The sequence below is a fragment of the Ranitomeya variabilis genome, chromosome 5, assembly GCF_051348905.1.
Source record: "Ranitomeya variabilis isolate aRanVar5 chromosome 5, aRanVar5.hap1, whole genome shotgun sequence".
NCBI classification, from domain to species: Eukaryota; Metazoa; Chordata; class Amphibia; order Anura; family Dendrobatidae; genus Ranitomeya; species Ranitomeya variabilis.
This window is the reverse complement of record NC_135236.1, coordinates 38,257,150-38,280,287: the sequence shown is the minus strand read 5'-3', so window position 1 is coordinate 38,280,287 and position 23,138 is coordinate 38,257,150. Positions and strand designations below refer to the sequence as shown.

Genomic DNA, 23,138 nt, shown 5'->3' with positions numbered 1-23,138 from the left:
TTTTAAAATAATAGCACTTAATGAGAGCCAGGAGGTTGAAGCTCAGCTTTATTCAGTTGAGGAAAAACACCAGGCAGGGGCAGACACCGTTAGTAGGCCGTAACCAAAGTTGAAGGCCAAATGCAGTTTAATATCTGATACTATAGGCCCAAAGCCAGAAGGTTGAAGCTCAGCTTTATTCAGTTGAGGGCAAACACCAGGGAGGGGCAGACACTGTTAGTAGGCCCTAACCACCAATTTTTAAAATAACAGCACTTAATGAGAGACAGAAGGTTGAAGCTCAGCTTTATTCAGTTGAGGAAAAACACCAGGCAGGGGCAGACACTGTTAGTAGGCCGTAACCAAAGTTGAAGGCCAAATGCAGTTTATTATTTGATACTATAGGCCCAAAGCCAGAAGGTTGAAGCTCAGCTTTATTCAGTTGAGGGCAAACACCAGGGAGGGGCAGACACCGTTAGTAGGCTGTAACCAAAGTTGAAGGCCAAATGCAGTTTAATATCTGATACTATAGGCCCAAAGCCAGAAGGTTGAAGCTCAGCTTTATTCAGTTGAGGGCAAACACCAGGGAGGGGCAGACACCGTTAGTAGGCCCTAACCACCAATTTTTAAAATAACAGCACTTAATGAGAGCCAGAAGGTTGAAGCTCAGCTTTATTCAGTTGAGGAAAAACACCAGGCAGGGGCAGACACCGTTAGTAGGCCGTAACCAATGTTGAAGGCCAAATGCAGTTTAATATCTGATACTATAGGCCCAAAGCCAGAAGGTTGAAGCTCAGCTTTATTCAGTTGAGGGCAAACACCAGGGAGGGGCAGACACCGTTAGTAGGCCGTAACCAAAGTTGAAGGCCAAATGCAGTTTCATATCTGATACTATAGGCCCAAAGCCAGAAGGTTGAAGCTCAGCTTTATTCAGTTGAGGGCAAACACCAGGGAGGGGCAGACACCGTTAGTAGGCCCTAACCACCAATTTTTAAAATAACAGCACTTAATGAGAGCCAGAAGGTTGAAGCTCAGCTTTATTCAGTTGAGGAAAAACACCAGGCAGGGGCAGACACCGTTAGTAGGCCGTAACCAAAGTTGAAGGCCAAATGCAGTTTAATATCTGAAACTATAGGCCCAAAGCCAGAAGGTTGAAGCTCAGCTTTATTCAGTTGAGAGCAAACACCAGGGAGGGGCAGACACCGTTAGTAGGCCGTAACCAAAGTTGAAGGCCAAATGCAGTTTAATATCTGATACTATAGGCCCAAAGCCAGAAGGTTGAAGCTCAGCTTTATTCAGTTGAGGGCAAACACCAGGGAGGGGCAGACACCGTTAGTAGGCCGTAACCAAAGTTGAAGGCCAAATGCCGTTTAATATCTGATACTATAGGCCCAAAGCCAGAAGGTTGAAGCTCAGCTTTATTCAGTTGAGGGCAAACACCAGGGAGGGGCAGACACCGTTAGTAGGCCGTAACCAAAGTTGAAGGCCAAATGCAGTTTAATATCTGATACTATAGGCCCAAAGCCAGAAGGTTGAAGCTCAGCTTTATTCAGTTGAGGGCAAACACCAGGGAGGGGCAGACACCGTTAGTAGGCCCTAACCACCAATTTTTAAAATAACAGCACTTAATGAGAGCCAGAAGGTTGAAGCTCAGCTTTATACAGTTGAGGAAAAACACCAGGCAGGGGCAGACACCGTTAGTAGGCCGTAACCAAAGTTGAAGGCCAAATGCAGTTTAATATCTGATACTATAGGCCCAAAGCCAGAAGGTTGAAGCTCAGCTTTATTCAGTTGAGGGCAAACACCAGGGAGGGGCAGACACCGTTAGTAGGCCGTAACCAAAGTTGAAGGCCAAATGCAGTTTCATATCTGATACTATAGGCCCAAAGCCAGAAGGTTGAAGCTCAGCTTTATTCAGTTGAGGGCAAACACCAGGGAGGGGCAGACACCGTTAGTTGGCCGTAACCAAAGTTGAAGGCCAAATGCAGTTTAATATCTGATACTATAGGCCCAAAGCCAGAAGGTTGAAGCTCAGCTTTATTCAGTTGAGGGCAAACACCAGGGAGGGGCAGACACCGTTAGTAGGCCCTAACCACCAATTTTTAAAATAACAGCACTTAATGAGAGCCAGAATGTTGAAGCTCAGCTTTATTCAGTTGAGGAAAAACACCAGGCAGGGGCAGACACCGTTAGTAGGCCGTAACCAAAGTTGAAGGCCAAATGCAGTTTAATATCTGATACTATAGGCCCAAAGCCAGAAGGTTGAAGCTCAGCTTTATTCAGTTGAGGAAAAACACCAGGCAGGGGCAGACACCGTTAGTAGCCCGTAACCAAAGTTGAAGGCCAAATGCAGTTTAATATCTGATACTATAGGCCCAAAGCCAGAAGGTTGAAGCTCAGCTTTATTCAGTTGAGGGCAAACACCAGGGAGGGGCAGACACCGTTAGTAGGTCCTAACCACCAATTTTTGAAAACACAGCACTTAATGAGAGCCAGAATGATGAAGCTCAGCTTTATTCAGTTGAGGACAAACACCAGGCAGGGGCAGACACCTTAGTAGGCCGTAACCAAAGTTGAAGGCCAAATGCAGTTTAATTTCTGATACTATAGGCCGAAAGCCAGAAGGTGGAAGCTCCGATTTAGACAGTGGAGGACAATTTGAATTAGGGACTGCAGACAGACTTAGTAGGCTGTCCCCTGTGGACCATGCATCCAACACATTAACCCATTGCGCCGTAATGGACACGTAATCTTCCATGGTCATGCCTACAGGTCCATGCGTCTGTTGTCAGGTGCACCTTTGTACTCACTGATTGCCAGAGTGCATGGACAATGCGGTCTTTTACATGCTGGTGGAGGGTTGGGATGGCTTTTCTCGCAAAAGAAGTGTCGACTGGTTAGCTTGTAGCGTGGTACAGCGTAGTCCATCATGGCCTTATTAATAGTAAATAAAATATATAACTAGGCTCTATGAACTTTTAAATAGGTTCCAGGGGTACACGGGCAGCATTGGTGTGGTCAGTGGAGGAGTATTGCAAGTAGGGACCGCAGACAGGCTCACAAAGGCCTAAAATCACAAACAGTAGGCAGTCATGGCAGTTTTACATCGGTTACATGGATACACAGGCAGGCACTCCAGGCAGCATTGTGGTCAGTGGAGGAGTATTGCAAGTAGGGGCTGCAGACAGGCTCACAAAGGCCTAAAATAACAAACAGTAGGCAGTCATGGCAGTTTTACATCGGTTACATGGATACACAGGCAGGCAGCATTGTGGTCAGTGGAGGAGTATTGCAAGTAGGGGCCACAGACAGGCTAACAAAGGCCTAAAATAACAAACAGTAGGCAGTCATGGCAGTTTGAAATCGGTTACATGGATACACAGGCAGGCAGCATTGTTGTCAGTGGAGGAGTATTGCAAGTAGGGGCCGCAGACAGGCTCACAAAGGCCTAAAATAACAAACAGTAGGCAGTCATGGCAGTTTTACATCGGTTACATGGATACACAGGCAGGCACTCCAGGCAGCATTGTGGTCAGTGGAGGAGTATTGCAAGTAGGAGCCGCAGACAGGCTATCAAAGGCCTAAAATAACAAACAATAGGCTCATGGCAGTTTTATATCGGTTACATGGATGCACAGGCAGGCAGCATTGTGGTCAGTGGAGGAGTAATGCAAGTAGGGACCTGTTGTAATTTTGCTTTTTGCTCCCTCTAGTGGTCATTAGTGATTTGACTCTGGAGCTTCTGTCTTTTCCTATATCCTCACCTGGGCCGTTAGTTCAGGGGCGTTGCTATATAAGCTCCCTGGACCTTCAGTTCAATGCCTGGCATCGTTGAAATCAGAGCTAATCTGTTGTGCTCTTGTCCTATGATCCTGGTTCCTGTATTTCTAGCTAAGTCTGCTTCCTTGCTTTTTGCTTTTGTTTTGTTTGGTATTTTTGTCCAGCTTGTTCCAATCTGTATCCTGACCTTTGCTGGAAGCTCTAGGTGGCTGGGGTTCTCCCCCCGGACCGTTAGACGGTTCGGGGGTTCTTGAATCTCCAGCGTGGATTTTTATAGGGTTTTTGTTGACCAGATAAGTTATCTTGCTATATTCTGCTATTAGTAAGCTGGCCTCTCTTTGCTGAACCTGGTTCATTTCTGTGTTTGTCATTTCCTCTTACCTCACCGTTATTATTTGTGGGGGGCTTGTATCTTGCTTTGGGGTCCCTTTCTCTGGAGGCAAGAGAGGTCTTTGTTTTCTTCTCCTAGGGGTAGTTAGATTCTCCGGCTGGCGCGAGTCATCTAGCGATCACTGTAGGCATGATCCAAGGCTACTTCTAGTGTTGGCGTTAGGAGTAGCTATTTGGTCAACCCAGTTACCACAGCCCTATGAGCTGGATTTTTGAATCTCGCAGACTTACACGTTCCTCTGAGACCCTGTCCACTGGGGTCATAACAGGGACCGCAGACAGGCTATCAAAGGCCTAAAATAACAAACAGTAGGCAGTCATGGCAGTTTTACATCGGTTACATGGATACACAGGCAGGCAGCATTGTGGTCAGTGGAGGAGTATTGCAAGTAGGGGCCGCAGACAGGCTCACAAAGGCCTAAAATAACAAACAGTAGGCAGTCATGGCAGTTTGAAATCGGTTACATGGATACACAGGCAGGCAGCATTGTGGTCAGTGGAGGAGTATTGCAAGTAGGGGCCACAGACAGGCTCACAAAGGCCTAAAATAACAAACAGTAGGCAGTCATGGCAGTTTTACATCGGTTACATGGATACACAGGCAGGCACTCCAGGCAGCATTGTGGTCAGTGGAGGAGTATTGCAAATAGGGGCCGCAGACAGGCTATTAAAGGCCTAAAATAACAAACAATAGGCTCATGGCAGTTTTATATCGGTTACATGGATGCACAGGCAGGCAGCATTGTGGTCAGTGGAGGAGTAATGCAAGTAGGGACCGCAGACAGGCTATCAAAGGCCTAGAATAACAAACAGTAGGCAGTCATGGCAGTTTTACATCGGTTACATGGATACACAGGCAGGCACTCCAGGCAGCATTGTGGTCAGTGGAGGAGTATTGCAAGTAGGGACCGCAGACAGGCTATCAAAGGTCTAAAATAACAAACAGTAGGCAGTCATGGCAGTTTGAAATCGGTTACATGGATACACAGGCAGGCAGCATTGTGGTCAGTGGAGGAGTAATGCAAGTAGGGACCGCAGACAGGCTATCAAAGGCCTAAAATAACAAACAATAGGCTCATGGCAGTTTTATATCGGTTACATGGATGCACAGGCAGGCAGCATTGTGGTCAGTGGAGGAGTAATGCAAGTAGGGACGGCAGACAGGCTATCAAAGGCCTAAAATAACAAACAATAGGCTCATGGCAGTTTTACATCGGTTACATGGATACACAGGCAGGCAGCATTGTGGTCAGTGGAGGAGTAATGCAAGTAGGGACCGCAGACAGGCTATCAAAGGCCTAAAATAACAAACAATAGGCTCATGGCAGTTTTATATCGGTTACATGGATGCACAGGCAGGCAGCATTGTGGCCAGTGGAGGAGTAATGCAAGTAGGGACGGCAGACAGGCTATCAAAGGCCTAAAATAACAAACAATAGGCTCATGGCAGTTTTACATCGGTTACATGGATACACAGGCAGGCAGCATTGTGGTCAGTGGAGGAGTATTGAAAGGAGTGTCTGACACAGTTAGTACTCCAAAAAAATAAATAGATGTTAATGTCTCGCAAAACAACTATAAGTAAAAAAAGGGTGGCATGCTTAGGTACAGGGTTGGGCTCATCTGCAGAGTTAATGACAAAGTAATTTGGCAGTAAATTAGTATTTACTGGAGTCAATATAGGACACTGACCCAGACTACTTTAACTAGTATCATAGATGCAAACAAATTGGTATTGTTTGTCAGTGCCAGGCATTGAATGATCAGTGCATAGACTAAACATTGGTGGAGCTGTGCGAGATAATTTTGCACGTGGTAGAGCACAGTTTGAGCTGTGGGGGGGGAACTCTATTGTGGCCGGCGGTACTGCCCCAGGGCCCCTCATGTTACAACGGTGTGTCTGACGTTGGGTGCGCACCACCACCGCCAGAGACACTACATTGTACTATGAGGGACCCAGTGGCAATGCCATCGACCAAAAGCAGGCACACCCGCCTCTTCAGACAATCAGCAGTGTAACGGGTGCTTGCGCCAAGTGGCGAGACAACGGCCCCGTGGGGGGATTTTTCCCATTGGGGGAGGTGTAAACATGTCATATGCTGGACAAACAGCTGCTGCAAATTAACAGATTGGAACACTCAGTAAGACCAGTCCACAAGCAAGACCTTTTTATAGGAAAGCTAGGTGTCAGCCGGGAAAGGTGGGGCAAAATAATTTGAAATCCAGGAGTGGTTCATTTTAATGAAGGTGAGATCATCCACATTTTGGGTAGCCAGACGAGTCCTTTTTTCGGTTAATATTGAACCAGCAGCACTGAATACTCTTTCTGATAGCACACTAGCTGCTGGGCAAGCAAGCTCCTGCAACGCATATTCTGCCAATTCAGGCCAGGTGTCTAATTTTGATGCCCAGTAATCAAATGTGAATGACGGTTGAGGGAGAACATCGATAAGGGAAGAAAAATAGTTAGTAACCATACTGGACAAATGTTGTCTCCTGTCACTTTGAATAGATGCTGCAGTACCTGTCCTTTCTGCGGTCATTGCGAAATCACTCCACAACCTGGTCAGAAAACCCCTCTGTCCAACGCCACTTCTGATCTGTGCACCTCTAACACCTCTGCCATGTAGCCCCCTGCAGCTTGTGTGAGAACCATCACCGGCGCTGTGTGCTGGGAATGCCTGAATCAAACAGTCTACAAGAGTAGCTTGTTTGGTTGCTAAGATTTGTTTGAGGTTCTCATGTGGCATAATATTTTGCAATTTGCCTTTATAGCGAGGGTCAAGGATGCAGGCCAACCAGTAATCATCATCGCTCATCATTTTAGTAATGCGTGGGTCCTTTTTGAGGATACGTAAGGCATAATCCGCCATGTGGGCCAAAGTTCCTGTTGGCAAATTTGCGGTTGTGCTGGTTTGAGGGGCAGTTACAGGCAAATCTACGTCACTTGTCTCCCTTACAAAAACAGAACCCGGCCTTGCAACGCCACTAATTTCTGTTGGCCCAGGAGAAGCTTCCTCATTAAAAAAGTACTCATCCCCATCATCCTCCTCGACCTCCTCCTCCTCTTCGCCCGCTACCCCGTCCTCTACACGGCCCTGACCAGACAATGGCTGACTGTCATCAAGGCTTTCCTCTTCCTCGGCTGCAGACACCTGCTCCTTTATGTGCATCAAACTTTGCATCAGCAGACGCATTAGGGGGATGCTCATGCTTATTATGGCGTTGTCTGCACTAACCAGCCGTGTGCATTCCTCAAAACACTGAAGGACTTGACACAGGTCTTGTGGCTTCGACCACTGCACACCTGACAACTCCATGTCTGCCATCCAACTGCCTGCCCGTGTATGTGTATCCTCCCACAAAAACATAACAGCACGCCTCTGTTCACACAGTCTCTGAAGCATGTGCAGTGTGGAGTTCCACCTTGTTGCAATGTCGATGATTAGGCGATGCTGGGGAAGGTTCAAAGACCGCTGATAGTTCTGCATACAGCTGGAGTGTACGGGCGAACGGCGGATATGCGAGCAAAGTCTGCGCACTTTGAGGAGCAGGTCGGGTAACCCCGGGTAACTTTTCAGGAAGCATTGCACCACCAGGTTTAAGGTGTGAGCCAGGCAAGGAATGTGTTTCAGTTGGGAAAGGGCTATGGGAGCCATGAAATTCCTTCCGTTATCACTCACAACCTTGCCTGCCTCAAGATGTACAGTGCCCAGCCATGACTGAGTTTCATTCTGCAAGAACTCGGACAGAACTTCCGCGGTGTGTCTGTTGTCGCCCAAACACTTCATTGCCAATACAGCCTGCTGACGGTTGCCACTAGCTGTCCCATAATGGCACACCTGGTGTGCAACAGTGGCAGCTGTGGATGTAGTGGATGTGCGACTGCGGTGTGTGGACGAGCTCTCGCTTCTGCATGAGGAGGATGAAGAGGAGGAGGGGGGGTGAACGCCTACAGCCAACTCTTTCCTTGACCGTGGGCTAGGCAAAACTGTCCCAATATTGCTGTCCCCTGTGGACCCTGCATCCACCACATTCACCCAGTGTGCCGTGATGGACACGTAACGTCCCTGGCCATGCCTACTGGTCCATGCATCTGTTGACAGGTGCACCTTTGCAGTCACAGACTGCCTGAGTGCATGGACGATGCGGTCTTTAACATGCTGTTGGAGTGCTGGGATGGCTTTTCTAGAAAAGAAGTGCCGACTGGGTAGTTCGTAGCGTGGTACAGCATAGTCCATCAGCGCTTTGAAAGCTTCGCTTTCAACTAACCGGTAGGGCATCATCTCTAATGAGATTAGTCTAGCAATGTGGGCATTCAAACCCTGTGTACGCGGATGCGAGGATGAGTACTTCCTTTTCCTAACAAGAGTCTCATGTAGGGTGAGCTGGACTGGAGAGCTGGAGATCGTGGAACTACCGGTGGTGCCGGTGGACATGGGTGAGTGAGAGAGGGTTGGAGATGGTATTCTTGCCGGTGCCCTACATGCAGTGTTTCCTACTACTAACCTGGTGATTCCCTGACTGCTTTGGCCTGGTGACGAAAGCTGCACAGATACTGCAGGTGGTGTGGGAAATGGTCGGCTTACAGGGAGGGAAGGGATGTAGCGTTGCTGACTAGCTTCATTGGCCGAGGGTGCTGCAACCTTTAGGGATGTTTGGTAGTTAGTCCAGGCTTGCAAATGCATGGTGGATAAATGTCTATGCATGCAACTTGTATTTAGACTTTTAAGATTCTGACCTCTGCTTAAGGTTGTTGAACATTTTTGACAGATGACTTTGCGCTGATCATTTGGATGTTGTTTAAAAAAATGCCAGACTGCACTCTTTCTACTATTGGATACCTTTTCAGGCATTGCAGACTGAGCTTCTTTAACCGGATGGCCACGCTGTCCTCCAACTGGTTTTGGTTTTGCCACGCGTTTTTGGCCAGATACGGGCCCGGTAGATGGAACCTGTTGTGATGTTGATGCCTGCTGCGGCTCCTCCTCCTCCGCTTCAGAACTACTGCCGCCTGCACCCTGTTCCCCCAATGGCTGCCAATCGGGGTCCACAACTGGGTCATCTATGACCTCCTCTTCTATGTCGTGTGCGATTTCGTCTGTGTCACCGTGTAAGCCGGTGGTATAGCGTCCGTGACGGGGCACCATAGTCTCTGCTGGGTTTGATTCTGCCTCAGTACACTGCGAGGGCAATGTTCTGGTCTGAGTCAAAGGAACAGCATAGTAATCTGGCTGTGGCTGTGCATCTGTGCACTCCATGTCCGATTCAACTTCTAATGGACATGGCCTGTTAACTGTTTCACTGTCTAACCCAGGAACGGTATGTGTAAAGAGCTCCATGGAGTAACCCGTTGTGTCTCCTGACGCATCCTTCTCTCTTGTTCTGGGTGAAGAAGACAAGGAAGCGACTTGTCCCTGACCGGGAGCATCCACTGACGATGCACTGCTCTGACATTTGGCACTTTCCGAGGAGGAGGCGAAAGAGCTAGAGGCAGAGTCAGCAATGAAAGCCAATACTTGTTCCTGCTGCTCCGGCTTCAAAAGTGGTTTTCCTACTCCCAGAAAAGAGAGCGTTCGAGGCCTTGTGTAGCCAGACAACGAACCTGGCTCAACAACTCGAGACTTAGGTGCTGTACTGCTTTTACCACGACCACCTGATGCTCCACCACCACTACCATCATTACCAGCTGACAATGACCGCCCACGGCCACGACCTCTTCCACTAGACTTCCTCATTGCTTGCAAAACGTAACCAAAGTAACACTATTTGTTACTGTAAAACAACTTATAAGGTGAACTCAAACTTCTGTAGGATTTATATATACCTTTATAGGTGCCTGACACTGAAAGGAAAATCAGGCCCAATGTTACACACTAGGTTTTCTGTGGCCCAATAATTTGAGACAGATGGCACACACAGGCCCAGCACTCAAGCAGAAATGCCAATCTTAATCTCCCACTAAAAAAAAAGGCCCAGTATTACACAGTGTTTTCAGTGGCACACAATGAGAGAGAGATGCCACACACAGCAATGGCACAGAGGCAGACTTCACAATATTTATCTCCCACTAATTTTTTTTTTTTTTGAAAAGGGAGAATGTACCCCCCCCCCAAAAAAATGGCCAACTATTACACAGTGTTTTCAGTGGCACACAATGAGAGAGAGATGCCACACACAGCAATGGCACGGAGGCAGACTTGCCAATATTTATCTCCCAATATATATTTTTTTTTTAAAAGGGAGAATGTACCCCCCCAAAAAAATGGCCAACTATTACACAGTGTTTTCAGTGCCACACAATGAGAGAAAGATGCCACACACAGCAATGGCACGGAGGCAGACTTGCCAATATTTATCTCCCACTAATTTTTTTTTTGGAAAAGGGAGAATTTATGAAAAAAAAAAAAAAAAAGGCCAAGTATTACACAGTGTTTTCAGTGCCACACAATGAGAGAGAGAGATGCCACACACAGCAATGGCACGGAGGCAGACTTGCCAATATTTATCTCCCAATAATTTTTTTTTTTGAAAAGGGAGAATGTACTCCCCCCCAAAAAATGGCCAAGTATTACACAGTGTTTTCAGTGCCACACAATGAGAGAGAGATGCCACACACAGCAATGGCACAGAGGCAGACTTGACAATATTTATCTCCCACTAATTTTTTTTGGGGAAAAGGGAGAATTTAGAAAAAAAAAAAAGGCCAAGTATTACACAGTGTTTTTGGTGCCACACAATGAGAGAGAGAGATGCCACACACAGCAATGGCACGGAGGCAGACTTGCCAATATTTATCTCCCAATATTTTATTTTTTTTTTTAAAGGGAGAATGTACCCCCCCCAAAAAAATGGCCAACTATTACACAGTGTTTTCAGTGGCACACAATGAGAGGGAGATGCCACACACAGCAATGGCACGGAGGCAGACTTGCCAATATTTATCTCCCAATATATTTTTTTTTTAAAAGGGAGAATGTACCCCCCCAAAAAAAATGGCCAAGTATTACAGTGTTTTCAGTGGCACACAATGAGAGAGAGATGCCACACACAGCAATGGCACGGAGGCAGACTTGACAATATTTATCTCCCACTAATTTTTTTTTTTGAAAAGGGAGAATTTAGAAAAAAAAAAAAGGGCAAGTATTACACAGTGTTTTCGGTGCCACACAATGAGAGAGAGATGCCACACACAGCAATTGCACGGAGGCAGACTTGACAATATTTATCTCCCACTAATTTTTTTTTTTGGAAAAGGGAGAATTTAGAAAAAAAAAAAAAAAGGACATGTATTACACAGTGTTTTCGGTGCCACACAATGAGAGAGAGATGCCACACACAGCAATGGCACGGAGGCAGACTTGACAATATTTATCTCCCAATATTTTTTTTTTTTAAAAAAGGGAGAATGTACCCCCCCCCAAAAAAATGGCCAAGTATTACACAGTGTTTTCAGTGCCACACAATGCGAGAGAGATGCCACACACAGCAATGGCATGGAGGCAGACTTGACAATATTTATCTCCCACTAATTTTTTTTTTGGAAAAGGGAGAATTTAGAAAAAAAAAAAAAGGCCAAGTATTACACAGTGTTTTCGGTGCCACACAATGAGAGAGAGATGCCACACACAGCAATGGCACGGAGGCAGACTTGCCAATACTTATCTCCCTGCAGTTATCTCAGAAAAGTATGGCAGGCAGCTGTAAAAAGGACTGCTGCACACAAAAGTGTGGACAAACACACAAGATAGCTGTGCAGAAAGGAAGAAAAAACAGGATTTGTGCTTTGAGAAAAGCAGTTGGTTTACACAGCGGTGTACACACAAAGCAACGCAGCTATCAGGGAGCCTTCTAGGGCAGCCCAATGAGCTACAGCGCTGAGAAAAAAAATGTAGCTTCCACTGTCCTGCAAACAAAAGGTGGTATTGGACAGTGGAAATCGCTACAGCACAAGCGGTTTGTGGCTTTATGTACCCTGCCTATCACTATCCCTGCTTCCGAAGAAGCTGCAGCAACCTCTCCCTACGCTCAGATCAGCAGCAGTAAGATGGCGGTCGGCGGGAACGCCCCTTTATAGCCCCTGTGACGCCGCAGAAAGCAAGCCAATCACTGCAATGCCCTTCTCGAAGATGGTGGGGACTGAGATCTATGTCATCACGCTGCCCACACTCTGCGTCCACCTTCATTGGCTGAGAAATGGCGCTTTTAGCGTCATTGAAACGTGACTTTGGCGCAAAAGTCGCGTACGGCATGGCCGACCCCACACAGGGATCGGCTCGGTTTCATGAGACGCCGACTTTGCCAAAAGTCGGCGACCTATGAAAATTAACAATCCGTTTCGCTCAACCCTACTCGTTACTAAAACACATCGGAGAACCAACAGTGATGGCATACGTTTTTTATGATCTCATAGTTAAGACGATGGACTTAAAGTACACATTCTGTATGAAATCATGTTCGCAGTGCAGTGTTTTACCTTTAAAAAATTGGATTTTGCTTTTGAAAGTTTAATGAAAACAAAATATAGAAAAAGGTGGGATTAAGAAAAAAATCAAGAAGATTAATTCCCTGGCAGTGTGCAGTTTCCAACCACAAATGGGACCATGAGAAACATCTGGTGAACAACATCCCAGTAGTCCTCAATATACAAACCAATTATCTCCTTCTACTTGTTAATCTGAGTTCACACCTTTCTCTTTCAGTGAGTCAGCCAAGATATTTTGCCCATGACAGAGTTCATCAATAGAGATTCAGGTGAACTAAGTCCCAAAATTTCTCCAAGGCTCTCCCTCTGCATGCACTTTGCAAAAACATGAATAGCTAATCTTTGAGTTGGCTGTGATGGCCGAGTGGTTAAGGCGTTGGACTCGAAATCCAATGGGGTTTCCCCGCACAGGTTCAAATCCTGTTCACAGCGTAGTGTTTTAACATGACAAAAACATTAGAATTTGTCAAAAACAGTAAAGCTATATTTATGTTGGTAAAATGGGCCAAATGATATGAAATGGGACAAGTATTCATATTCCAAAATTTGAGTCTCAAAATTGAAACTAAGCAGTTTGAAAACTAAAAGAAACATTACTAGATGTTTCCCAGGACATTAATGGTATCATTCACTGATCTCTGGAAACTCTGATCAGAACTGTATTGGTTGCTAAAAATGCTCTACACCAAATTTTTTCAGCAATCAAATGTCAAATAACGTAAATAAACTCGTTACTAAAACACATCGGAGAACCATCAGTGATGGCATACGTTTTTTATGATCGCATACGTTTTTTATGATCGCATAGTTAAGACGATGGAATTAAAGTTCACATTCTGTATGAAATCATGTTCACAGTGCAGTGTTATACCTTTAAAAAATTGGATTTTGCTTGTGAAAGTTTAATGAAAACAAAATATAGAAAAAGGTGGGATTAAGAAAAAAATCAAGAAGATTAATTCCCTGGCAGTGTGCAGTTTCCAACCACAATTGGGACCATGAGAAACATCTGGTGAACAACATCCCTGTAGTCCTCAATGTACAAACCAATTATCTCCTTCTACTTGTTAATCTGAGTTCACACCTTTCTCTTTCAGTGAGTCAGCCAAGATATTTTGCCCATGACAGAGTTTGTCAATAGAGATTCAGGTGAACTAAGTCCCAAAATTTCTCCAGGGCTCTCCCTCTGCATGCACTTTGGAAAAACATGAATAGCTAATCTTTGAGTTGGCTGTGATGGCCGAGCGGTTAAGGCGTTGGACTTGAAATCCAATGGGGTTTCCCCGCACAGGTTCAAATCCTGTTCACAGCGTAGTGTTTTAACATGACAAAAACATTAGAATTTGTCAAAAACAGTAAAGCTATATTTATGTTGGTAAAATGGGCCAAATGATATGAAATGGGACAAGTATTCATATTCCAAAATTTGAGTCTCAAAATTGAACCTAAGCAGTATGAAAAATAAAAGAAACATTACTAGATGTTTCCCAGGACATTAATGGTATCATTCACTGATCTCTGGAAACTTTGATCAGAACTGTATTGGTTGCTAAAAATGCTCTACACCAAATTTTTTCAGCAATCAAATGTCAAATAACGTAAATAAACTCGTTACTAAAACTCATCGGAGAACCAACAGTGATGGCATACATTTTTTATAATCGCATAGTTACGACGATGGACTTAAAGTTCACATTCTGTATGAAATCATGTTCACAGTGCAGCGTTTTACCTTTAAAAAGTTGGATTTTGCTTGTGAAAGTTTAATGAAAACAAAATATAGAAAAAGGTGGGATTAAGAAAAAAATCAAGAAGATTAATTCCCTGGCAGTGTGCAGTTTCCAACCACAAATGGGACCATGAGAAACATCTGGTGAACAACATCCCAGTAGTCCTCAATATACAAACCAATTATCTCCTTCTACTTGTTAATCTGAGTTCACACCTTTCTCTTTCAGTGAGTCAGCCAAGATATTTTGCCCATGACAGAGTTCATCAATAAAGATTCAGGTGAACTAAGTCCCAAAATTTCTCCAAGACTCTCCCTCTGCATGCACTTTGCAAAAACATGAATAGCTAATCTTTGAGTTGGCTGTGATGGCCGAGTGGTTAAGGCGTTGGACTCGAAATCCAATGGGGTTTCCCCGCACAGGTTCAAATCCTGTTCAAATCCTGTTCACATCCTGTTCAGTGTTTTAACATGACAAAAACATTAGAATTTGTCAAAAACAGTAAAGCTATATTTATGTTGGTAAAATGGGCCAAATGATATGAAATGGGACAAGTATTCATATTCCAAAATTTGAGTCTCAAAATTGAAACTAAGCAGTTTGAAAACTAAAAGAAACATTACTAGATGTTTCCCAGGACATTAATGGTATCATTCACTGATCTCTGGAAACTCTGATCAGAACTGTTGGTTGCTAAAAATGCTCTACACCAAATTTTTTCAGCAATCAAATGTCAAATAACGTAAATAAACTCGTTACTAAAACACATCGGAGAACCATCAGTGATGGCATACGTTTTTTATGATCGCATACGTTTTTTATGATCGCATAGTTAAGACGATGGAATTAAAGTTCACATTCTGTATGAAATCATGTTCACAGTGCAGTGTTTTACCTTTAAAAAATTGGATTTTGCTTGTGAAAGTTTAATGAAAACAAAATATAGAAAAAGGTGGGATTAAGAAAAAAATCAAGAAGATTAATTCCCTGGCAGTGTGCAGTTTCCAACCACAAATGGGACCATGAGAAACATCTGGTGAACAACATCCCAGTAGTCCTCAATATACAAACCAATTATCTCCTTCTACTTGTTAATCTGAGTTCACACCTTTCTCTTTCAGTGAGTCAGCCAAGATATTTTGCCCATGACAGAGTTCATCAATAAAGATTCAGGTGAACTAAGTCCCAAAATTTCTCCAAGACTCTCCCTCTGCATGCACTTTGCAAAAACATGAATAGCTAATCTTTGAGTTGGCTGTGATGGCCGAGTGGTTAAGGCGTTGGACTTGAAATCCAATGGGGTTTCCCCGCACAGGTTCAAATCCTGTTCACATCCTGTTCAGTGTTTTAACATGACAAAAACATTAGAATTTGTCAAAAACAGTAAAGCTATATTTATGTTGGTAAAATGGGCCAAATGATATGAAATGGGACAAGTATTCATATTCCAAAATTTGAGTCTCAAAATTGAAACTAAGCAGTTTGAAAACTAAAAGAAACATTACTAGATGTTTCCCAGGACATTAATGGTATCATTCACTGATCTCTGGAAACTCTGATCAGAACTGTTGGTTGCTAAAAATGCTCTACACCAAATTTTTTCAGCAATCAAATGTCAAATAACGTAAATAAACTCGTTACTAAAACACATCGGAGAACCATCAGTGATGGCATACGTTTTTTATGATCGCATACGTTTTTTATGATCGCATAGTTAAGACGATGGAATTAAAGTTCACATTCTGTATGAAATCATGTTCACAGTGCAGTGTTTTACCTTTAAAAAATTGGATTTTGCTTGTGAAAGTTTAATGAAAACAAAATATAGAAAAAGGTGGGATTAAGAAAAAAATCAAGAAGATTAATTCCCTGGCAGTGTGCAGTTTCCAACCACAATTGGGACCATGAGAAACATCTGGTGAACAACATCCCTGTAGTCCTCAATGTACAAACCAATTATCTCCTTCTACTTGTTAATCTGAGTTCACACCTTTCTCTTTCAGTGAGTCAGCCAAGATATTTTGCCCATGACAGAGTTTGTCAATAGAGATTCAGGTGAACTAAGTCCCAAAATTTCTCCAAGGCTCTCCCTCTGCATGCACTTTGCAAAAACATGAATAGCTAATCTTTGAGTTGGCTGTGATGGCCGAGTGGTTAAGGCGTTGGACTCGAAATCCAATGGGGTTTCCCCGCACAGGTTCAAATCCTGTTCACAGCGTAGTGTTTTAACATGACAAAAACATTAGAATTTGTCAAAAACAGTAAAGCTATATTTATGTTGGTAAAATGGGCCAAATGATATGAAATGGGACAAGTATTCATATTCCAAAATTTGAGTCTCAAAATTGAAACTAAGCAGTTTGAAAACTAAAAGAAACATTACTAGATGTTTCCCAGGACATTAATGGTATGATTCACTGATCTCTGGAAACTCTGATCAGAACTGTATTGGTTGCTAAAAATGCTCTACACCAAATTTTTTCAGCAATCAAATGTCAAATAACGTAAATAAACTCGTTACTAAAACACATCGGAGAACCATCAGTGATGGCATACGTTTTTTATGATCGCATACGTTTTTTATGATCGCATAGTTAAGACGATGGAATTAAAGTTCACATTCTGTATGAAATCATGTTCACAGTGCAGTGTTTTACCTTTAAAAAATTGGATTTTGCTTGTGAAAGTTTAATGAAAACAAAATATAGAAAAAGGTGGGATTAAGAAAAAAATCAAGAAGATTAATTCCCTGGCAGTGTGCAGTTTCCAACCACAATTGGGACCATGAGAAACATCTGGTGAACAACATCCCTGTAGTCCTCAATGTACAAACCAATTATCTCCTTCTACTTGTTAATCTGAGTTCACACCTTTCTCTTTCAGTGAGTCAGCCAAGATATTTTGCCCATGACAGAGTTTGTCAATAGAGATTCAGGTGAACTAAGTCCCAAAATTTCTCCAGGGCTCTCCCTCTGCATGCACTTTGGAAAAACATGAATAGCTAATCATTGAGTTGGCTGTGATGGCCGAGCGGTTAAGACGTTGGACTTGAAATCCAATGGGGTTTCCCCGCACAGGTTCAAATCCTGTTCACAGCGTAGTGTTTTAACATGACAAAAACATTAGAATTTGTCAAAAACAGTAAAGCTATATTTATGTTGGTAAAATGGGCCAAATGATATGAAATGGGACAAGTATTCATATTCGAAAATTTGAGTCTCAAAATTGAAACTAAGCAGTATGAAAAATAAAAGAAACATTACTAGATGTTTCCCAGGACATTAATGGTATCATTCACTGATCTCTGGAAACTTTGATCAGAACTGTATTGGTTGCTAAAAATGCTCTACACCAAATTTTTTCAGCAATCAAATGTCAAATAACGTAAATAAACTCGTTACTAAAACACATCGGAGAACCAACAGTGATGGCATACATTTTTTATAATCGCATAGTTAAGACGATGGACTTAAAGTTCACATTCTGTATGAAATCATGTTCACAGTGCAGTGTTTTACCTTTAAAAAATTGGATTTTGCTTGTGAAAGTTTAATGAAAACAAAATATAGAAAAAGGTGGGATTAAGAAAAAAATCAAGAAGATTAATTCCCTGGCAGTGTGCAGTTTCCAACCACAAATGGGACCATGAGAAACATCTGGTGAACAACATCCCAGTAGTCCTCAATATACAAACCAATTATCTCCTTCTACTTGTTAATCTGAGTTCACACCTTTCTCTTTCAGTGAGTCAGCCAAGATATTTTGCCCATGACAGAGTTCATCATTAGAGATTCAGGTGAACTAAGTCCCAAAATTTCTCCAAGGCTCTCCCTCTGCATGCACTTTGCAAAAACATGAATAGCTAATCTTTGAGTTGGCTGTGATGGCCGAGTGGTTAAGGCGTTGGACTCGAAATCCAATGGGGTTTCCCCGCACAGGTTCAAATCCTGTTCAGTGTTTTAACATGACAAAAACATTAGAATTTGTCAAAAACAGTAAAGCTATATTTATGTTGGTAAAATGGGCCAAATGATATGAAATGGGACAAGTATTCATATTCCAAAATTTGAGTCTCAAAATTGAAACTAAGCAGTTTGAAAACTAAAAGAAACATTACTAGATGTTTCCCAGGACATTAATGGTATCATTCACTGATCTCTGGAAACTCTGATCAGAACTGTTGGTTGCTAAAAATGCTCTACACCAAATTTTTTCAGCAATCAAATGTCAAATAACGTAAATAAACTCGTTACTAAAACACATCGGAGAACCATCAGTGATGGCATACGTTTTTTATGATCGCATACGTTTTTTATGATCGCATAGTTAAGACGATGGAATTAAAGTTCACATTCTGTATGAAATCATGTTCACAGTGCAGTGTTTTACCTTTAAAAAATTGGATTTTGCTTGTGAAAGTTTAATGAAAACAAAATATAGAAAAAGGTGGGATTAAGAAAAAAATCAAGAAGATTAATTCCCTGGCAGTGTGCAGTTTCCAACCACAATTGGGACCATGAGAAACATCTGGTGAACAACATCCCTGTAGTCCTCAATGTACAAACCAATTATCTCCTTCTACTTGTTAATCTGAGTTCACACCTTTCTCTTTCAGTGAGTCAGCCAAGATATTTTGCCCATGACAGAGTTTGTCAATAGAGATTCAGGTGAACTAAGTCCCAAAATTTCTCCAAGGCTCTCCCTCTGCATGCACTTTGCAAAAACATGAATAGCTAATCTTTGAGTTGGCTGTGATGGCCGAGCGGTTAAGGCGTTGGACTCGAAATCCAATGGGGTTTCCCCGCACAGGTTCAAATCCTGTTCACAGCGTAGTGTTTTAACATGACAAAAACATTAGAATTTGTCAAAAACAGTAAAGCTATATTTATGTTGGTAAAATGGGCCAAATGATATGAAATGGGACAAGTATTCATATTCCAAAATTTGAGTCTCAAAATTGAAACTAAGCAGTTTGAAAACTAAAAGAAACATTACTAGATGTTTCCCAGGACATTAATGGTATCATTCACTGATCTCTGGAAACTCTGATCAGAACTGTTGGTTGCTAAAAATGCTCTACACCAAATTTTTTCAGCAATCAAATGTCAAATAACGTAAATAAACTCGTTACTAAAACACATCGGAGAACCATCAGTGATGGCATACGTTTTTTATGATCGCATACGTTTTTTATGATCGCATAGTTAAGACGATGGAATTAAAGTTCACATTCTGTATGAAATCATGTTCACAGTGCAGTGTTTTACCTTTAAAAAATTGGATTTTGCTTGTGAAAGTTTAATGAAAACAAAATATAGAAAAAGGTGGGATTAAGAAAAAAATCAAGAAGATTAATTCCCTGGCAGTGTGCAGTTTCCAACCACAAATGGGACCATGAGAAACATCTGGTGAACAACATCCCAGTAGTCCTCAATATACAAACCAATTATCTCCTTCTACTTGTTAATCTGAGTTCACACCTTTCTCTTTCAGTGAGTCAGCCAAGATATTTTGCCCATGACAGAGTTCATCAATAAAGATTCAGGTGAACTAAGTCCCAAAATTTCTCCAAGACTCTCCCTCTGCATGCACTTTGCAAAAACATGAATAGCTAATCTTTGAGTTGGCTGTGATGGCCGAGTGGTTAAGGCGTTGGACTCGAAATCCAATGGGGTTTCCCCGCACAGGTTCAAATCCTGTTCACATCCTGTTCAGTGTTTTAACATGACAAAAACATTAGAATTTGTCAAAAACAGTAAAGCTATATTTATGTTGGTAAAATGGGCCAAATGATATGAAATGGGACAAGTATTCATATTCCAAAATTTGAGTCTCAAAATTGAAACTAAGCAGTTTGAAAACTAAAAGAAACATTACTAGATGTTTCCCAGGACATTAATGGTATCATTCACTGATCTCTGGAAACTCTGATCAGAACTGTTGGTTGCTAAAAATGCTCTACACCAAATTTTTTCAGCAATCAAATGTCAAATAACGTAAATAAACTCGTTACTAAAACACATCGGAGAACCATCAGTGATGGCATACGTTTTTTATGATCGCATACGTTTTTTATGATCGCATAGTTAAGACGATGGAATTAAAGTTCACATTCTGTATGAAATCATGTTCACAGTGCAGTGTTTTACCTTTAAAAAATTGGATTTTGCTTGTGAAAGTTTAATGAAAACAAAATATAGAAAAAGGTGGGATTAAGAAAAAAATCAAGAAGATTAATTCCCTGGCAGTGTGCAGTTTCCAACCACAATTGGGACCATGAGAAACATCTGGTGAACAACATCCCTGTAGTCCTCAATGTACAAACCAATTATCTCCTTCTACTAGTTAATCTGAGTTCACACCTTTCTCTTTCAGTGAGTCAGCCAAGATATTTTGCCCATGACAGAGTTTGTCAATAGAGATTCAGGTGAACTAAGTCCCAAAATTTCTCCAAGGCTCTCCCTCTGCATGCACTTTGCAAAAACATGAATAGCTAATCTTTGAGTTGGCTGTGATGGCCGAGTGGTTAAGGCGTTGGACTCGAAATCCAATGGGGTTTCCCCGCACAGGTTCAAATCCTGTTCACAGCGTAGTGTTTTAACATGACAAAAACATTAGAATTTGTCAAAAACAGTAAAGCTATATTTATGTTGGTAAAATGGGCCAAATGATATGAAATGGGACAAGTATTCATATTCCAAAATTTGAGTCTCAAAATTGAAACTAAGCAGTTTGAAAACTAAAAGAAACATTACTAGATGTTTCCCAGGACATTAATGGTATGATTCACTGATCTCTGGAAACTCTGATCAGAACTGTATTGGTTGCTAAAAATGCTCTACACCAAATTTTTTCAGCAATCAAATGTCAAATAACGTAAATAAACTCGTTACTAAAACACATCGGAGAACCATCAGTGATGGCATACGTTTTTTATGATCGCATACGTTTTTTATGATCGCATAGTTAAGACGATGGAATTAAAGTTCACATTCTGTATGAAATCATGTTCACAGTGCAGTGTTTTACCTTTAAAAAATTGGATTTTGCTTGTGAAAGTTTAATGAAAACAAAATATAGAAAAAGGTGGGATTAAGAAAAAAATCAAGAAGATTAATTCCCTGGCAGTGTGCAGTTTCCAACCACAATTGGGACCATGAGAAACATCTGGTGAACAACATCCCTGTAGTCCTCAATGTACAAACCAATTATCTCCTTCTACTTGTTAATCTGAGTTCACACCTTTCTCTTTCAGTGAGTCAGCCAAGATATTTTGCCCATGACAGAGTTTGTCAATAGAGATTCAGGTGAACTAAGTCCCAAAATTTCTCCAGGGCTCTCCCTCTGCATGCACTTTGGAAAAACATGAATAGCTAATCTTTGAGTTGGCTGTGATGGCCGAGCGGTTAAGGCGTTGGACTTGAAATCCAATGGGGTTTCCCCGCACAGGTTCAAATCCTGTTCACAGCGTAGTGTTTTAACATGACAAAAACATTAGAATTTGTCAAAAACAGTAAAGCTATATTTATGTTGGTAAAATGGGCCAAATGATATGAAATGGGACAAGTATTCATATTCCAAAATTTGAGTCTCAAAATTGAACCTAAGCAGTATGAAAAATAAAAGAAACATTACTAGATGTTTCCCAGGACATTAATGGTATCATTCACTGATCTCTGGAAACTTTGATCAGAACTGTATTGGTTGCTAAAAATGCTCTACACCAAATTTTTTCAGCAATCAAATGTCAAATAACGTAAATAAACTCGTTACTAAAACTCATCGGAGAACCAACAGTGATGGCATACATTTTTTATAATCGCACAGTTAAGACGATGGACTTAAAGTTCACATTCTGTATGAAATCATGTTCACAGTGCAGCGTTTTACCTTTAAAAAGTTGGATTTTGCTTGTGAAAGTTTAATGAAAACAAAATATAGAAAAAGGTGGGATTAAGAAAAAAATCAAGAAGATTAATTCCCTGGCAGTGTGCAGTTTCCAACCACAAATGGGACCATGAGAAACATCTGGTGAACAACATCCCAGTAGTCCTCAATATACAAACCAATTATCTCCTTCTACTTGTTAATCTGAGTTCACACCTTTCTCTTTCAGTGAGTCAGCCAAGATATTTTGCCCATGACAGAGTTCATCAATAAAGATTCAGGTGAACTAAGTCCCAAAATTTCTCCAAGACTCTCCCTCTGCATGCACTTTGCAAAAACATGAATAGCTAATCTTTGAGTTGGCTGTGATGGCCGAGTGGTTAAGGCGTTGGACTTGAAATCCAATGGGGTTTCCCCGCACAGGTTCAAATCCTGTTCACAGCGTAGTGTTTTAACATGACAAAAACATTAGAATTTGTCAAAAACAGTAAAGCTATATTTATGTTGGTAAAATGGGCCAAATGATATGAAATGGGACAAGTATTCATATTCCAAAATTTGAGTCTCAAAATTGAAACTAAGCAGTTTGAAAACTAAAAGAAACATTACTAGATGTTTCCCAGGACATTAATGGTATGATTCACTGATCTCTGGAAACTCTGATCAGAACTGTATTGGTTGCTAAAAATGCTCTACACCAAATTTTTTCAGCAATCAAATGTCAAATAACGTAAATAAACTCGTTACTAAAACACATCGGAGAACCATCAGTGATGGCATACGTTTTTTATGATCGCATACGTTTTTTATGATCGCATAGTTAAGACGATGGAATTAAAGTTCACATTCTGTATGAAATCATGTTCACAGTGCAGTGTTATACCTTT

At 42.0% G+C, this 23,138-nt stretch overlaps 12 non-coding genes across 12 annotated transcripts; all 12 read left to right on the top strand.

Annotated features, from left to right (window-relative positions):
• The first annotated feature begins 12,984 nt into the window (after positions 1–12,984).
• Positions 12,985–13,066, top strand: TRNAS-CGA (transfer RNA serine (anticodon CGA)). The gene has a single exon. It is a non-coding gene; the product is annotated as a tRNA-Ser (tRNA).
• Positions 13,067–13,864: 798 nt separating this feature from the next.
• Positions 13,865–13,946, top strand: TRNAS-UGA (transfer RNA serine (anticodon UGA)). The gene has a single exon. It is a non-coding gene; the product is annotated as a tRNA-Ser (tRNA).
• A 778-nt stretch (positions 13,947–14,724) lies between these two features.
• TRNAS-CGA (transfer RNA serine (anticodon CGA)) lies at positions 14,725–14,807 on the top strand. The gene has a single exon. It is a non-coding gene; the product is annotated as a tRNA-Ser (tRNA).
• Positions 14,808–15,618: 811 nt separating this feature from the next.
• Positions 15,619–15,700, top strand: TRNAS-UGA (transfer RNA serine (anticodon UGA)). Its single transcript has one exon. It is a non-coding gene; the product is annotated as a tRNA-Ser (tRNA).
• An 800-nt stretch (positions 15,701–16,500) lies between these two features.
• On the top strand, positions 16,501–16,582 carry TRNAS-CGA (transfer RNA serine (anticodon CGA)). The gene has a single exon. It is a non-coding gene; the product is annotated as a tRNA-Ser (tRNA).
• Positions 16,583–17,380: 798 nt separating this feature from the next.
• TRNAS-UGA (transfer RNA serine (anticodon UGA)) lies at positions 17,381–17,462 on the top strand. The gene has a single exon. It is a non-coding gene; the product is annotated as a tRNA-Ser (tRNA).
• Positions 17,463–18,241: 779 nt separating this feature from the next.
• TRNAS-CGA (transfer RNA serine (anticodon CGA)) lies at positions 18,242–18,323 on the top strand. Its single transcript has one exon. It is a non-coding gene; the product is annotated as a tRNA-Ser (tRNA).
• Positions 18,324–19,112: 789 nt separating this feature from the next.
• TRNAS-CGA (transfer RNA serine (anticodon CGA)) lies at positions 19,113–19,194 on the top strand. The gene has a single exon. It is a non-coding gene; the product is annotated as a tRNA-Ser (tRNA).
• A 796-nt stretch (positions 19,195–19,990) lies between these two features.
• Positions 19,991–20,072, top strand: TRNAS-CGA (transfer RNA serine (anticodon CGA)). Its single transcript has one exon. It is a non-coding gene; the product is annotated as a tRNA-Ser (tRNA).
• Positions 20,073–20,872: 800 nt separating this feature from the next.
• Positions 20,873–20,954, top strand: TRNAS-CGA (transfer RNA serine (anticodon CGA)). Its single transcript has one exon. It is a non-coding gene; the product is annotated as a tRNA-Ser (tRNA).
• Positions 20,955–21,752: 798 nt separating this feature from the next.
• On the top strand, positions 21,753–21,834 carry TRNAS-UGA (transfer RNA serine (anticodon UGA)). The gene has a single exon. It is a non-coding gene; the product is annotated as a tRNA-Ser (tRNA).
• A 779-nt stretch (positions 21,835–22,613) lies between these two features.
• Positions 22,614–22,695, top strand: TRNAS-UGA (transfer RNA serine (anticodon UGA)). Its single transcript has one exon. It is a non-coding gene; the product is annotated as a tRNA-Ser (tRNA).
• Positions 22,696–23,138: the final 443 nt, after the last annotated feature.